The sequence below is a fragment of the Canis lupus genome, chromosome 17, assembly GCF_011100685.1.
Source record: "Canis lupus familiaris isolate Mischka breed German Shepherd chromosome 17, alternate assembly UU_Cfam_GSD_1.0, whole genome shotgun sequence".
Lineage (NCBI taxonomy): Eukaryota > Metazoa > Chordata > Mammalia > Carnivora > Canidae > Canis > Canis lupus.
The window spans coordinates 27,553,493-27,570,855 of NC_049238.1; the positions used below are offsets into that span (position 1 = coordinate 27,553,493).

Sequence of the window (17,363 nt, forward strand, 5' to 3'; positions counted from 1 at the left end):
ATTCTGTTGTGTGTGGGTGGAATGTTTTGTATATATCTATTAGGTCAATCTGGTGTAATGTGTTGTTGGAAGCTACTATTTCTTCGTTGATTTTCTGTCTGGATGATCTTTCAATTGATTGAGTGGGATGTTAAAAGTCCCATACTATTATTGTATTACTGTCAATTTCTCCTTTTATGTCTGTTAATACTTGATTTCTGTATTTGAGGTGCTTCTATATTGAGAACATAGATATTTACAATTGTTATATCTTCTTGTTGGACTGATTCCTTTAATCATTATGTAGTGCCCTCTTTGTTTCCTACTATAATTTTTTATTTAAATATGCTACTCTGGCTTTTTTTGTCTCTCTCTCTTCCATTTGCATGATGTATATTTTGCCATACATTTCACTTTGTATGTGTCTTGGTGCTGAAGTAAGTCTCTTGCAGGCAGCATATAGATGGATCTTGTTTCTTTACCCATTCACTCAACCTATGTCTTTTGATGGGAGCATTTAGTCAATTTAAAGTAATTACTGGGGGCACCTGGGTGGCTTAGTGGTTGAGCTTCTGCTTTTGCCTCAGGTCATGACCTTGTGGTCCTGGGATGGAGTTTTTCATGAATAAATAAATAAATAAAATCTTAAAGAAATAAAGTAGGGCAGCCTGGGTGGCTCAGCGGTTTGGTGCTGCCTTCTGCCTGGGGCGTGATCCTGAGGACCCGGGATCAAGTCCCATGTCTGGCTCCCTGCATGAAGCCTGCTTCTCCCTCTGCCTGTGTCTCTGCCTCTCTCTCTCTCCTCTCTGTGTTTCTCATGAACAAATAAAAATAAAATCTTAAAAAAAAATAAAGTAATTACTGATAGGTATGTTCTTTTCACCAGTTTATTCATTTCTTTTTGGTTGTTTTATAGTTCAAGTATGCACTAGATAATGTTGCGAAGTTCCCTTAGCCTATTCTCATTTATGTTTCTCTTTTTTCTTTTTTCTTTGCAACTTAGTTGCTTTCCATTTCCCTGTCTTCCAGATCCCTGATCCATCCCTCTGCTGTTGATTCCCTCTGGTGTATTTTGTATTTCAGTTATTGAATTTTTCATCTGACTGGTTCTTTTTACATTTCTAAGTTTTTATATTTATGACCATGACTTTGAATTATCAGGCATATTATTTATCTCCATTTCATTTAGGTTTTTTACTGTGATTTTGGCTTGTTCTTTCATTTGGAACATATTCCTTTGTCTCCTCATTTTGTCTAACTCCCCATGTTTGTTTTCATGTATTAAGGAGGTCAGCTATATCTCCTGGTCTTGAAAGTAGAGGCCTTATATAGAAGAGGTCCTGTAGTGTCCTATAGTACAATACTCTCTGGTGATGAGATCCAGGTCCTCCAAGGGCACATCTGTTGTGGGCCAAGTGTACCCTACTGTTATGGCTGAGCTCTATTTACCTTCAACCCAGCCAGCTGCAGGGATTTGCTTTGCCTATTGTGGGTGTGCTGGGCAGGGTTTGTTCCCTATGCTGTTGAGAGGCCTGTATGAGGCCACTGTAGGCTCCTTAGGGGGGCGGGGGGAGCTGTATGGGCTAAAGGCCTGCAGTCAGGCTAGTTGTATGAAAGTAGTCTCTTCGCTATAGTTGTGGGCTCACCAAATGGCAAAGCTTTCTCCCTGTCTGGCCAGCTAAATGGCTGGGTTGCTGAAACTGTGGACATACTGGTGAGTGGTATTGTCTTCCCCTTTCCCTGGGGCAAGAATCTGTAATGGTACTTGTCCCTTCTGAGGCTGCCTATGGTATGTGGCAGGGCCAGAGCTGCTTTGGAGAAGTACTTGATTAGGCAGGTGGGTCTGCAGGGGAGCCTTGGAGTGTTAGCACTAGCTTCCAGAAGCATCCAGCTATATCGGCTTGGAGAAGGAAAGAATATCTGCCAGTACTTTTATTCTTGGAGAAATCTTCATGTTTACTCCAGGCATTTTTTAACTGCTGCTTTTCTCCTGTTTCTCAGGCTGAGTTAATTATTATGATGACTTTTTAAGGGTAGGATCTCAGTTTCCTATCACATTCTGGCTCTGCTGGAGTTAAGGCCCGCTGATTTTCAAATGTTATGTTCAGATGTTATGGGAATTTGTCTTCCCAGTGCAGATCCCAGTGCTGGGGTTTTGCTTCTCCTTGCTTGTGGTGTCCCTCCCTTTTGTGGTTAATCTTACCAGGAGTTGTTTCCCAACCACATCACTGTCCATCTTACCATTATCAGTATAGCTTCCTGTCTACAATTAATTGTTGAAAGTCTGTTATGCCACTCTTCAGGTAGTTTTCAGAATCAGTTGCATATGTATAGCTACTATCTCAGTATTTCCATGGGATGAGGTGAGCTCAGGATCCTCCTACTCTGTCATCTTCCCTGAACTTCAATTTTTTACATATATAATACAGTATCAACTCTAGACACCATACTGTATGGTAGATCTCTAGAACTTCCTCATCTTGCATGAGTAAAATTTTTTATCCTTAAAGCAGCCCCATGAGATATGTTTCAGTATACTTAATCCTAGATTTACAAATGAGGAAATAGTTAATAAATCCTTCCGAGTCCATATCTTGAGTTCATGCGAGCTATTAAGTAACATGCATTAGTTGGGATAGGTTAGGTTCTGTTGCAGGAACAGACGAACCCTGAAATCTCACTGGCTTAAAACAGGAAAACTATTTCTCACTCTTTCCAACTTAGACTGTCCTCCTCCATCTTATGGCTACACTATCTACTATCTGGACCATATAGTCTGGAAGGACAACATGGCAAAGGAAGAGAAAGATGGTAGAGGTACATAGGTGCTTAACTTCTTGACGGGGAAGCAATGCACTTCATAGGCCTTTGATCAGGCAGCTAGAACTACTTCTAAACTCCAAACTAGGCCAAAGGGAGGTTGGACCTATGGAAACTTCAATAAGCACTAAATGTTTTTGCCATGCAATGGAATAAGTTGAATTCAGGTTATTAAAATTTCAAAGCTCTTTTCATAATATACTATGGTTTCTTTTTTTGTTTTTACACTATGGTTTCTTAATGCAGTTATTTTTAGGATTTCTGTAACAGAAATGAGACAGAAGTGAGATAGAAATAAAAACTTCTATCTCATGAAAATAAGTATATGTATATTTATGTTTACTTATAAAAAATGGTAGTAATTATATATAGGGGATTATGTGCAGTTTTTGTTTTATTAACCTAACATTTTATAATGAATCATCTTTTAGGTCTTATTCTTCAAAATATTTGAATGACTATGTCACATTTCAACAATAGAGAAATATTTTGAGTTGGCTTGATATTTTGACTATTATAAATAACACCATTATTGTGTTTCATGTATGGTTCCTTAATTTCAGAATATTTACTTCAGATATTGTTGTTGAATGGGAATTGCTGAGTCCAAGGATATTAACAACTTTAAGGCTATTTGAAAATATTACTATTTGTTTTCCTAAGAATATTGTGTTATTTTTACTTTATTAGATATTCATGAAAGTATGTCATAATTTTTTTAGGGGGGAAATTTTGTATATATGTGTAAATTATTTGAAGGTAGTTCTCAATTCTCATTCTCATAACCGATTCACTCATTTTTAATCTTTCTGTGAAGAAGGTAACTTATTCCTTTCTTTATTATTAGATTTTAATAACTCCCAGCTTTATTTCAAAATTATATTGTTTCCTTGCTCATATAATTTCCATGTGTGCCTTAAACACTGTCATCTTGGACTTCTTATCTGCTACCTCAATTCCTTTATTTATGTTATTCATTCAGCAAATGGTTATTTTCTTCCTCACTTATTAGGCCCTTTTCTCCTCATCTCCTTTTGCTAATACAATTTCAGATGGCAGGATGATGTACTGAGATGGAGAAAGTTCAATAGTGAAAAGATGTAAGAGGGACCCTGCTGTAAAGATAGCCATTAGGCTTAATGTTAGGGTGCAAGTGCACTGAGAATCTCCCAAATGAATTCTATACAGACTAGAATTATATGATGGAGTAAAACACCCATGGCTGGACTAACAGTTTGTCTCTTCTATGTATCAGGTTAAATCAGACTTTGGAAAAAAATTAATAGTTCAATCAATTAGATCATGTTTATAAGACACTGTTGTTGGAAAAATCTTCTCAGGAATGTCAAATTCATAAAGATGGTTCCTATCTCAGGAAACTGACCTCTGCTTTGTTCCAGGAGCTATATTACCAGTCTCCTAACTTCTATTTTTCCATTTGTTTTATTTAATCAACATAAATGCAGCTTACCATACCTATTCTATTGATTTCTGTAGCAGATTTCAGTAGTACCCACAGACAGAAGCAAAGACAGTTCCCTCTTATGCTCTGATTGATGCGGTCTTTTACCACACATGACAAAGTGATAGATGTACTTAGTTAACTTTCTCCAAAATCATTAATGCCACACTCACTGGTTGGCTACTCAGGAATTGGTTAAGTACCTGTCATGCATTTGCTACCTGAAACACTGCAATACTGAATAAGAAGCCCATTAATTTTCTTTCAAGATCAACTCGAAAGGATAGGTATGAAATGCATAGTTAGAAAAGAAGGAGAATATATACCTTGCACTTCAGAGAGATATTGGGTACTACAAAATTACAACCTAAGCCTTAGATTAAAAAAAGAGAAAGTAAATTGATTTTTCTCTGAATTTACACTTGGGAAAATTGTTTAAAATGCTAATAAGTTTTCTTGCAAGCCATAATTTAGATGTTGGGTTCTCAGGTGTATGTATGTAGCATCTAAATTTTAATCTTGAACCCACAAATACACTCAAGTACTAGATGGCAATTTTTTTTTCAGAAAAATGTTCTAAAATGAGATAGGGATAGAAAATATAGAAAATGTACAGATTGGGGCACCTGGGTGGCTCATTTGGTAAAGCATCCTCCTTGAGCTCAGGTTATCATCCCAGGGTCCTGGAATTGAGCCCCATGTCAGGCTCGCTGCTCAGTGGTTCTCCCCCTCTCTCTGCCTCTGCCCTTGCTCATGCTCTCTCAAATAAATAAATAAAAATCTTTAAAAAAGAAAGAGAATATACATATTGAGCTAATAGGGAATCATTTCATAGTTGCCAATAGAACCTAATGAATAAATAATTAATTCTCTAGAAAAATGGACAAAGTCTTACTGACCTAGAAGAAATCTATTACTAATACTTTAGTGAAGCAATTTAATAGTTCTCTTTTACACTTGATATCAATATTACTCACATAAACTCTTTAAGCTATAATTAGATTTTCCCTTATGGGATAAAAGCTATGGTTTATCTTTTTCTTTGAATGCAAGATAATTTCTCTTTTATAGCTAATGAGGCAGTAACTAAAGTATAAGAACCAGTTAGTCAATTGAATATCATGCATCTCAAAAACCTTCAAAAGGCTGACTTACTTTTTCTCCCTTCTCCTGATTTCTCTGTTCAGATGAAGAGAAAATAGAGTGTTTTCTGTGGAGTTGGGGGGAGAGGGGAGGCAGATAGCTTTCACACGGTAACTATTCCTAGAACAGCAGATAGGAAAGAGAAATAGTTTAACAATGCCTTACATCTGTATTATTATACCAACAGAGAAATGTGGCCAACCAGGGGCTAAGCAAACAAAAATGTTAACAATAAACACTTTTAAATAGCAAGGCTCTTCCTCTATAAAGTGTTAATATTTATTCAAGGAGTCAAAAATGGAAAAGATCTAAAGGAATGAACTAGACTGTGTGTAGCTTTCTGTAGGAAGAATAGGCAAGAAAAGGAAACATTATCCTAGTTCTGCCATCAAGTAATTAGCAATCTCATGGTGAAAAGTGACAAGATATACACACTAGAAAAATCAGTTATTAGAAGATATTCATCTATTCATTTAACATGTATTTTTTACCTGACTATATTCCAAATAATGGTTTAGCATCTGGGGAAAGACAATACTGAACAAGACAAAAAATAAAGACAGAAACAATGGCAGAGAGGGGTAGAGTTAGGTTGCAAATGCAAAGAAGGTAATGGGCTTGACAATGGCATGAGGTAAAGCATAAGTTTCTTTAGATACGATGGTTTGGCAAGTCCTCTCATAGGCAGTGTTTTTGAACAGAGACCTGAAGGTTGAGAAAGAACCAGTCACCAATAGATCTGGTTGAAGAATGTTTCAGGCAGAAGAAAGAGCAAGGTTAAAGGCCCTGAGGGAAAAAGGAATTTCAGGAATTGAAAGGAAGTGTAGCTAGAGCTCATTGCTGTGTGTATGTGGGTGAGGAGGCATGAGATATGCACAACTCAGAGATGGCTGAGATTATTTTGGTCACTATAGTTTCCCAGTCAGTTCAGCTATTATGTCATGTCATACTCAAATGCCTCAGCTTTATGACCTGAGATATTAAAATAATAACATTGTATATCTCTTATAAAACCATTCCCTTTCTATTGATTTTTGTCCACAGAGATCATCATAGTGTTATTATGATTTCCATTTAGTACTTACTCGTCCTTACTGGTTTGTTCTACAATCAATACTCTGTGTAGAAAGCAGAAGCCATCTTTATTTCTCTTATCTCTTTTTTGGTAAGCATGAGGGAAGAGATCTCTCTTGCACTGGGAAACAAATTGCTGTGGAAGTACAAGTAATAACATCATGTTTCTCTGGTACATACTAGCAAACTACATTATTTGGAAACCGTCATTTTTGCTTTCAGCCAAAACTTTGTAATATCCAGGCATTTCCAACTGGCTGCCTTCTTTAAGGAAAAGCTGAGTCCTGAGGCCATCCTCCCTTGAACCAGACAGCTGCCCTTTAAATCAAGTGAACTAATCATTGATTTGCTCTTCTGACTACATTTAGCTTGAAAAATGTCTATTAAAAAAATCACTTACCCAAATATCTTTCCATGCTATAATAGCTTTCCACTTTTATGAATGATTATCATTGTTAACATGCATTATATAACTTGTATACATGTACTAAATGATTATTTTACCTTATGCTTTTAACTATCTTAAGAAGTTATTTCACAGAATTGTTCTTGTTCATTTCCAAGTGCTCATAAGTATTGTCTTATATATTTTTGTCCATTCCTCTGCCAAAACTGGATACTAAATAACTCAGTAAATGTGCTTCCTCCTTTCCCAGTTAAAAAAAACATAAACCTTTATAAAATACTACAAATATAAGTATACTTTAAAATATATATTCACAGCTAGAACTTAGAAAACTTAGGCACATAATATAATAGTAAGAGATGACAGAAAATAAAGACTACTCTAGCCCAGTTGATTTCTATCTGTGTTATACTTGAGAATCATTCATTTGTTCTTTTAACCTATAGTCAACTAAGTATCCATTATATGCCAAGAGAGATTTCAGGTACTACAATAAAATTGCTACAGTGGAGTGATGTAAAAACTCCAAGAAGAGAATATAATAAAGGCAGCCCAAATCTGATGGTAAAGGTCAAAAAGATGACTTTCAAAGAGGTAGGCTTTAAGAAGATACTTGAAGCAGGAGTTATCCTTTTGCAATCTAAGGCATGTATTCCAGGGAGAGGGAACAGAATATATAAAGGTATAATGTCATTACTGAGCATGGTATATATGAAATAGAAAAAGTAGTTCTCTTTTTTTGTATCAAGAGAAGTAATAAGTTTGGAGGCTTTGCAGGGATCAAATGTGAAGATTATTACATGCCAAACAAAGGAAGAATTCTGGATAATTTTTGCATAATACAAGAAAAATTACCAAAACACTTGTGGTAAACACTGAACATGACCAAAAGTAGATCTTGGTGAGAAATGAGACCTTTGTCTTGAAATACTGAGAGCCTGAACTAAGAAAGTTTCTTGGAAATGGAGAAGGGAGAATATAAATAAGAATCCTATAGGAGGAAAATAATCAGAATTTGGTAATTAATTGTGTATTGTCAGTAGAGGAAGTATTTTAAAGTACATTATTGGGGGGATGCCTGGGTGGCCAGTGGTTGGGCATCTGCCTTTGGCTTAGGGTGTGATACAGGGATCTAATTCGAGTCCCACATCAGGCTCCCTGCAAGGAACTGCTTCTCCCTCTGCCTGTGTCTCTGCCTCTCTCTCTCTCTCTGTCTCTCATGAATAAATAAATAAATCTTAAAAAAATAAAGTACATTATTGGGTTTTGGCTTGGGAAATAAATATATGTTCACCAAGATATAAAGACAGATATTTGAAGAAAGAAAGATTATAAATATTTTTTATAGTTGTTAAAATTGAGGTACCTATATAACATCTAGGTTTTGGAGAGAACCAAGTTAGATTGCCATGTTTAACTTAAAAGAATCAACAGAAATTCCATATTATTCAAATTAATTTCCTCTACTCATGATTCTGAAGCTCAGGAGAGATGTCTGGGCTGGGAATATAAATTATGGACTCCAGGAATATGATTGAAAAAAATCCATAGTTACCATTTTGATGTAGAAATAAAGCCTGAAAATAAAACCTATTGGAATACTGAATTATTTCAATTCTTAGGTATATATAAAAAGGAATCCTGAAAATACACTGAAAGTGAGTATCTATAGGTATGGAAGGAAAACATGGAAAACCATGGAGTTAGAGAAATCTGGGAGGTAGTAGCCAGTCTCAAGAAGATGTACGGCTCCCTTTGTCAGATTTCTGAGCTGTTATCATCAAGGATGATAACTGAAAAGTTTCCTGGGCATGACAAATTTGAAATTATTTAGTGATCTAAATGAGGAATATATCAGTTGAGTGTTGAAACCAGCTTAGACTTTAAAGGAAAAGATGTCTTATGGTTTTTTTTTTTTTTTTAATTTTTAAAGATGTGGTAAACTTGAACATAGTTATATGATGCAGAAAGACATATACGGTAAACTAAGGGTTACTGCAAATGGAAATTTTTCTTAGGCAGAGGAGATGGAACAGAGGGTAGGGATGCAGATAAAATTTTTAGGGAGGGGCAAAGTATCTTTTTGCCTCATCAAGTAAGAAATACATGCATTGGGTTTTGAGCACATTGCATCACTAAGTAGGAAATTGACAGAACTCAAGTTCATTTTTTGATAGAAACCAAAGGCTTTCCCTTAGGAGAATTACTGTAGGGGTAGGATTATTGGCTTGAAATGCAACTTTGGAATCAGCATTAATATAATATAAAAAGGAAAAATCTGACAAAAGGCCATCACTATCTCCCTTTCCACATGATAGACATCATTGTTCAGTCAGCACTTTCTCAACTGAGCTCAACTTCATCTTTGAAGTCTTTGTCTACCCTTAGTCCATCCAGGTGGCCACCACCAGTGAGCCAGAACTGTGGTAAGAATAGAGGTCTCAATATTATCCTGTGGAAAAGTGAAGGAGCTGACTACTGATGGGTTATAGGAATAGCATTTGATTTGGCGGTCACTGCTTAGATGGAATACACTTAAACTTCAGTGATTTCAGCTAGTACAGTTACAGTTTTATTTTATTTTATTTTTGTTGTTGTTGTTTTTAACTTGCTTTAGCAGCACTCACCAGTTTGGGCACAAGGGAATGGGAAAGTGTGTAGGTTTTGCAAAAAGATGAGGCAAATGGCCAGAGAGGTGAGAATGTTGATGATATTGACAAGTGATAAATGGAAGTGATGATAGTGGAGTCTGGGCTAGCTAAATAAGGACAAGAAGTTTGGAGGACAATTATACACTTAGGAAATTGAAGCACTGGAGAATAGAGTACGTTCAATGAGAACAAGAGAGTGAGGAACTCAAAAATAAAAGACTGTGTTAGAGAATGAAACAGAGCTAAAGAACTCAAGAATGGACAAAAAGAAGGATCCTGGAAATGGTCAGATAAGCAATACTAGAGGCTAAAATCATGTAAGTTAAATATTCTAAGGAAAAATTTGTTAGATGTTCCCCAAAATGAGAGCTGGAGTTGGAGTATGGACAGAGATAGTACTAATGTCCCTCATGGATATGGGTAAAGTATTGGTACATCAGTAGGAAACCATACGGGTTTTAACAAATGAAGGGATTTTGCTTAGGAGGTGAATGAAGTAGGATAAAAATGGCAAATGACACCTAGATTAATGCTTCCTTCACCTCCTTGCATACATGGTCCCTAGAGCACTATTTTCAAATTTGATAACTATGACCTACAGTAAGAAAATTATCCAAAACAAAAAAAAGTTATTTGACTTCATTAAAAAGAATACATACATAAAGGCACATACACATACCTGTGTGGGCACACATGTATGCACTTACATAAACAGCATAGCCTAAATGATTCTCCAAACAATATTTACTAATTATGATCTGCTGTGATAGTTTCTATTTTAATCTATCCTATTGTATTTTGTTGTACAACATAAATGGTGGTGTAAACACACCACTGGGGGCTTCAACATGCACAAATGGGTTTACAACCTGCATCTTAGCAAACTGAGCTGGAATGTGAGAGGTGCAGGACAGCATGTCAAATGTGGTCCTCTTACAAGCAGCTTTCAAAACAGACACAGGCATACAAAAAGTCTTTGGATGAGAGCACATAGAAGCACAGAAACATAGCATCAATGGAGGTAGAAAATTTGAGGAGGTTCTGCGTTGAGGAATGACCCTAATTTTCAGAGTATCAATTGTGCTGTAGTGTGTAGAGATTCTTTAGAATCTCAGAGTATCATAGACAGTGAAAAAATGGCTGTCTCTAATCCCAATGAAAGAAAGAAAGCATGATACTTATACTGTATATGATTTTGAGAATTCCAGGAATGGGATTGACTACCAAGTGTAGAAGAAAAAATGGTGAATGTGGTTAAAAATCCCTGAGCTTCTCAAAAAGTATAGATTTCCAGACCTACAGGAAATTAAAAATTTAAAAATCAGATGTACAAGTTTGGACTGATAAAATGTAATAATCAATTAGATTTTAAAAATTGAGGGGCATCATGGTCAGCAGAACCCCTACAAAAAAGTATTTGTTTATTGAGTAATTCATTTTTCCAGGTACTGATATTCTTCACAGCAACTTTATAAATATTGTTATCATGGCCATTTATACATGAAGGGACTGTATAACTTGCCAAGGTTACACAGCTAGTGTAATTATGGTGACAGACAGGGCTTGATTGCTAAAGAAGACTTATAGCATCTAAAGTAACAATGGTTATGAAGTTATGGTTTATAGCAGGATAAAGATACAATAAATACAGCAACAGCATTAAAGTAAGGATATGTATCCAATTTTGATGAAGATGTGGAATAACTGTAATGCTCAGGAATGTAAATTGGCATAGCTACTTTGGAAAACTGGTAATATTCCTTAATGCTGCACTGCCCAATAGTAGTTAGTGATCATATTTGATTATTGAATACTTGGAATATGCTTAGTCCAAATTCCTGTGAATATAAAATGCACATTGAATTTTGAAGACTTAATATGTAAACAAGAATGTAAAATATCTTATCAATAATTTTCCTATTGATGACATGCTGAAATGATAATATTTTGGATATACTGGATTAGTAAAATGCATGATCAATTATTATTTTCACCTTTTTAAATACTTTTTTAATGTGGCTACTAGAAAATTTTAAATTACCTATGTGACTTTACTTAACTATATTTCTATTAGACAGTACTAACCTAAAGCTAAGATTCATCATTTCATTCCTGGGTATATTCCCAACAGAAATGTGTATTTCTGTGTAGTAAAAGTTAAAGAATGTTTGTAGCAACATTATGCACAATAGCTAAAAACTAAAAACAACCCAAATATCCTTCAATTATGAAATGGATAAACAGTGGTGTGATTATAATAGGAAATATTATTTAGCAACAAAAATGAATAAACTACAACCATAAGCAACAACACCAACAACATCAAAAGGTAAGGATGTGACAAAGGCAGCCTCCAGCAGGCTGTCTAGAGAAAGCAATGACAGACTTCAGTTATCTTCCTTATAAAGACTTTACTGGAATGAATCTTTTATTTGGATCAGAAATGTGTGCACAGGAATACCTTAGAACTAGGATGATAAATATAGAGTTTCAGTGGTGGTGTCTTAGGCCTACATGAACAGCAGGGTAAATTTCTTGCTATAGAACCTGTTCCAAGGGCAGAACCTTTCAGGGGTCTCACTGAGATGGGGTGTAAGACATCAATCTCACTATAACCAAAAACAATGCTGACAAGCTGATACAACCCCTCTGGAAACTTCTTGGATCCATGATTACCAAACAACACTATTAGTCTGTTTTAAGCCTTGATCAAGAGTCAGTGCTATGCAGCTACATTTCATATTTCATTGAAATAGCTCAGGTCACTTTCAGGCCTACTCTTAAATTCACCTTCACAGGACATCCAGCAATCAATAAAACTTGTACTAGATTTCAGTTTTTCCCTTATAATCAGCTAAATTAATATGATGCTGCATTACTAAGTTTATAGTATCTTTGTCTTAGTGTGAGATTTATTGAGTTAGCTATGACTTTGCACTAAACAGCATATTTCTGGAGTACTGATTTGTGTTCAACATAGTATGACTTGGTTATACTTAGAAACCAAATATTTTCATGAATGATCGAAAAATCTGGTGATGTTCACACAGGAGAAATAAGACAGAAAAATTCACCTTTCTTATCTCTTCAAGAAACAGAATTGTTTCAAAGGTATCTACCACACATAATCCCAGGAAATTCCAAACCTCTGATTGAAATGGCATATTAAGTGTGCTTAAAAATTAAAATTAGATAAGGCCTACAGATTTTACATTTCACAGAAACCTAGAAACTATATATATATTTTTTATTCTGGAGTAGAGTTAACAACACTTTCTGTAATGATAGAAATGATCCATAACTGCATTGTCCTGTATAGTAGTTACTAACTACTTCTGGTTAGTAAGCAAGCACTTGAAATATGGCTAATTTGAGGAACTGAATTTTTAATTTTGTTTAATTTTAATTATTTAAATTTATATAGTCATACGTGGCTAGTGGTCACCTATGGGGTAGTGCAGCTTATTACTTGACGTAAAAGTGAGTCAACCTGACCAGTTCCAAAAACTGTTACCAAATAGTTGTGCTGTGTGTTTATGTTCTTACAAAAGCATCACCATTAATTACTGTTGAACTGTCAGTTGCTGGGTTGGGATGGTTAAGAACGACAAGTAAAGCAAATGTAACAGTCAAGTCTTTGTTTACTTACTACACAGTAGTAAGTATGTCGAAAAGGCAAAAGAGAAAGGCATTGTTCTTAGTGTTCCATTTATTTTCCCAAAGAATGGCACAAGAAAGGGGTCATATGACATTCACCATAGATTGGGGAATCATCTCATTGGAGAGGAGCTCTGAATAAAGGCACCTACCTTTTTATTGAGCCAGGGTGCTGAGAGAGGGAGAGATGGAAGGGCTAGGAGTGGAACAGTAATGAGTTGAGAGTGGGGGAAAGTGCCACAGCCAAGGCACCCCAATAAAGTGGTCTTGGTGGAGGTATTGGAAGTATTTCAACTGAGGCCCCAGTAAGGAAGCCTTTGAATGGAGCTGCCTGAGTTAAGAATGCAGGTATATGAATGAGCAAGGCTAGCCTAAAGAGAACATGACTCCTTCATTGCAACTCCTCAAGAAAACTGTAATGCCTTAGCCATGCAATGTGTCTAATGTGGGAAGGGCAACTTTTCCCCATGATGCCTGCCAGGCAAAACCTTGTAATTAGTTGCCTATGGTCAGATGTGAAAAATTACATATATGACTTGTGCTTGGGGTGAAACTCCTCAAATATGTATTTTTTTCTTCTAGGAACTACTTGTGTCTGAAATATGAGCAATACAAGATACTCAAAAGCAAATCTCTAAAATGTTTTGGGAAACTGAAAAATTCAAAATGAATTGGTTATTGGTGTTATTGGTATTATTTATTATTGGCTACCCTGGATTTATTTTAGTTTTGCCAATTTGCAACTCCCTTTCTTTGTCCCATTTCTTTCCTAAAGAAGATCTTTCTTCTTGATGAAAACGTACAGCCAAATCATAGTAAAGCACTATCCGAATTCAAACAACAGCAATGTTGTTTTGTCTAAGAAATAGCTAGAGGGCTTCATCTTTAAAATTTCCTCAGGCTGGCGGACCCCATGGGAGCTTCTTTCAATTTTCTATTAAAATACATGTGAAAATACATCCCTACTATCCAGAAAAATCTAAAGATTTAATGCCAACATTTTTCACAGAACTATAATAATCCTAAAATTTATATGTAACCATAGAAGACTGTGAATTAGCCAAAGCAATCTTGAAAGACAAAGCTGGAGGTATCACAATCCAGATTTCATAATATACTACAAAGCTGCAGCCATCAAACAATATGGTACTGGCAAAAAAACTCATAGATCAATGCAACAGAATAAGAGCTGAGAAATAAACCCATACTTCCATGTTCAATTAATCCACAGAGGAGGCAAGAATATACAATGGAAAATAGTATCTTCAATAAATGGTTTTGGAAAAATTGGATCACTTTCCTAAACCATACATAAAAATAATCTCAAGACAGTTTAAAGACCTAAATATAAGATCTAAGACCATTAAACTCCAAGAGATTCCTACCGATATTTCCTTCTAGGACATCAGCCGTAGAAACATTTTCCTAGATATATCTCCATTGGCAAGGGAAATTAAGGCAAAATTAAACTATTGGGACTACCCCAAAATAAAAAAACTCTGCACAGTGAAGGAAACCATCAAAATAATGGAAAGGCAGGCCATTGAATGGGAGAAGGTATTCACAAATGATACATCTGATAAGGGGTTAATATCTAAAATGTATAAAGAACTTATACAACTCAACACCAAAAAATAATAAAAAAAATGGGCAGAGGACCTAAATAGACATTTTTTCCAAAGAAGACAAACAGACACATGAAAATATGCTTAACATCACTATCAGGGAAATGCAAATCAAAATGACAATGAGATATCACTTAACACCTGTCAGAATGGCTAAAATAAAAAACCACAAGAAATAACAAGAGTTGGTGATGATGTGGTGAAAAAAGAACTCTCAGTGCACTATTGGTGGCAATATCAATTGGTATAGCCACTGTGGAAAATGGTATGGAGGTTTTCAAAAATTTAAAAATAGAAACACCATATGATCCAGTAATTCACTATTAGATATTTACCCCCAAAAAATGAAAACAGTAATTTGAAAAGCTATATGTACCCCTATGTTTATTGCAACATTATTTACAATAGCCAAGATATGGAAGCAGCCCAAGAACCCATTGATGGATGAATGGATAAAGAGGATATGGTATATATATATATATATATATATATATATATATATCCTATAGAATATTACTCAGCCATAAAAAAGGAATAAGATCTTGCCATTTGTAACAACATGCATAGGCCTACAGTGTATAATGCTAAGTGAAATACGTCAGTCAGGGAAAGACAAATACCATATGATTTTACTCATATGTAGAATATAAGAAACAAAACAAATGGACCAAGAAAAAATACAAAAACAAGACTATTAAATACAGAGAACAAACTGGTGGTTGCCAGAGGAGAGGAGGGAGGAAGGATAGATTAAAAAAAAATACATGTGAGAACAAACAAAATATTCAAACTGACAGGACTGAAAATTAGGACAAAGAGGCAACCCATTTCTAAAATTGGAAGGATTTCTCCCTAACTATAGGGCTGAGGGAAGAACAGACTGGAGTGCATTACCAGTAGCCCACATCTGATTGCCTCATGTGACAATATTAAGGACAATTTTTATTATTCCTCATCCTCTATCTTGTTTTTTTTTCCCTAGAATAAGTAAATGTCTTCACATGCAAGAAATATGACCAGCCACCATACTGGTAGCATATGCTACACTTTGAGGTAGCCAGAATACAAGCTTCTAACTTTGTATAATTACATTTTAATATATAGAAGACTAATGAGTGGGCAGATAGTGGAGAAAGGGGTTAGGGTCAGTGATACTGTGCATGTTGGGAGGAGTAATCTTCACAATCAGGCATTGAAGATGAAAATGGAAAGAGAAAGAGCTATGGAAGCAAATCTGTATATACTGGAAAATTAAGATTTCCATCTTCATCATTTTAGACTTCAGTTCATCTATACTAGAGGAAGCTTGTGAGTGAGAATTGGGCAAGGAGTTTCACATGCTAATCTGCTAGTCAACTAATAAACTCACAGATAGCAAAGAATTAACTAAATCTCTCCCTAATTTCGGAATGAATAAACAATCATAATCATCATGAGGACTTATAAAAATATTGTAAAACAAGCTTATTCCAAAGACTAAAAAAATGTTCTTTTGGTAGTCAGATGAAAAATATAATAATTTGGATTAAACAGGGATAGAAATAAATATTGAGTGAACAAGCTGAAATTAAACTCAATAAGAGGAAAAGGAGAGGAATGAGAACAGGAAGTGTTAGGATGAAGGGAGCCTGAAAATGGAATTGTAAAATCCTTATCTGTATAAGAAGTAGGAAAGATTAAAAGTGACATTACAGACAGGGACATTTCAGAAGACAAAACTGTCCCTGAGAAGGAAGGCAAAAAAGTCAAGGAGATGAAATATCGATGGAGCAGCTAAGAAATGGAAGTCAGGGAATATATGTAGATAAATTTTGTCAACATAAATAACGTTGCAATATAAAGAGAGTATGCATTCCTGTATTTAAATTTATTTATAGAGTAGTGTTCTGGATTCCAGGGATACAGTGGTAAAGAATATGGGTATGTTTTCTTTTATGATAAGAGGGACAGAAAATAAATGAAAGATTTTTTAAAAAAGAAAATCATCAATATTAATAAGTGCTATGATGAGGACAATACAAGTGATGTGATACAGGACAAAGTGACCAGATGTCACTTAAAGTTGGGAGGTCAGGGAAGGCCCCTCTGAGAAGACAGCCTTTAAACCAAGGCAAAAGCAATAAGCAAAAAAAGGTCAGAGACAGGAATAGTGAGGAACATTCTGGAAAGAAACAATAGCTGTTGAAAAGATACTAAGACTGGAAAAGCTGGTATATTCTAGGAATTGAAAGAAGACCCTATATTTTGACTACACTAAGCAAGAGAAAGCAGAAGCAGATCATCTAGGACTCTGTTAGCCAGGATGAGGACTTCGGATTTAACTGCCAGTACTTTTGTCATTACTACTGAAAGATTTTTAAATATCAGGATTGACAAAAATAAGAAAACATTTTTAGCAAAAGATCAGTTAAGCTTCTGTGGAAGAACGGAACATAGGGGGAATACCTATGAGATTTTTAATGAAGTTACTGAAGCATTGTAGGTAAGATATAATATACCAGTGTGTTGGCAGTGAAGACAGAGAGAAGTAAACATATTTAGGTTGT

At 35.3% G+C, this 17,363-nt stretch overlaps 2 long non-coding RNA genes across 3 annotated transcripts in view; one reads left to right on the forward strand and one right to left on the reverse strand.

The window, feature by feature from the left end:
* LOC102152201 overlaps positions 1 to 17,363 on the forward strand; it is a 219,831-nt gene that overhangs the window by 179,573 nt on the left and 22,895 nt on the right. The gene's annotated exons all lie outside the window — the stretch shown is intronic.
* Positions 1 to 17,363, reverse strand: part of LOC119869716 — a 37,040-nt gene that overhangs the window by 14,740 nt on the left and 4,937 nt on the right. Inside the window, exons 1-2 of one of the 2 annotated variants that reach the window (XR_005372305.1) lie at positions 6,490 to 6,614; positions 5,417 to 5,524 (exon numbers count right to left, since the gene is read on the reverse strand). This is a non-coding gene — a long non-coding RNA (uncharacterized LOC119869716). Of the gene's footprint in view, positions 1 to 5,416; positions 5,525 to 6,489; positions 6,615 to 17,363 lie in introns of those variants that run through there. The other variant, XR_005372306.1, reaches the window with a different exon arrangement.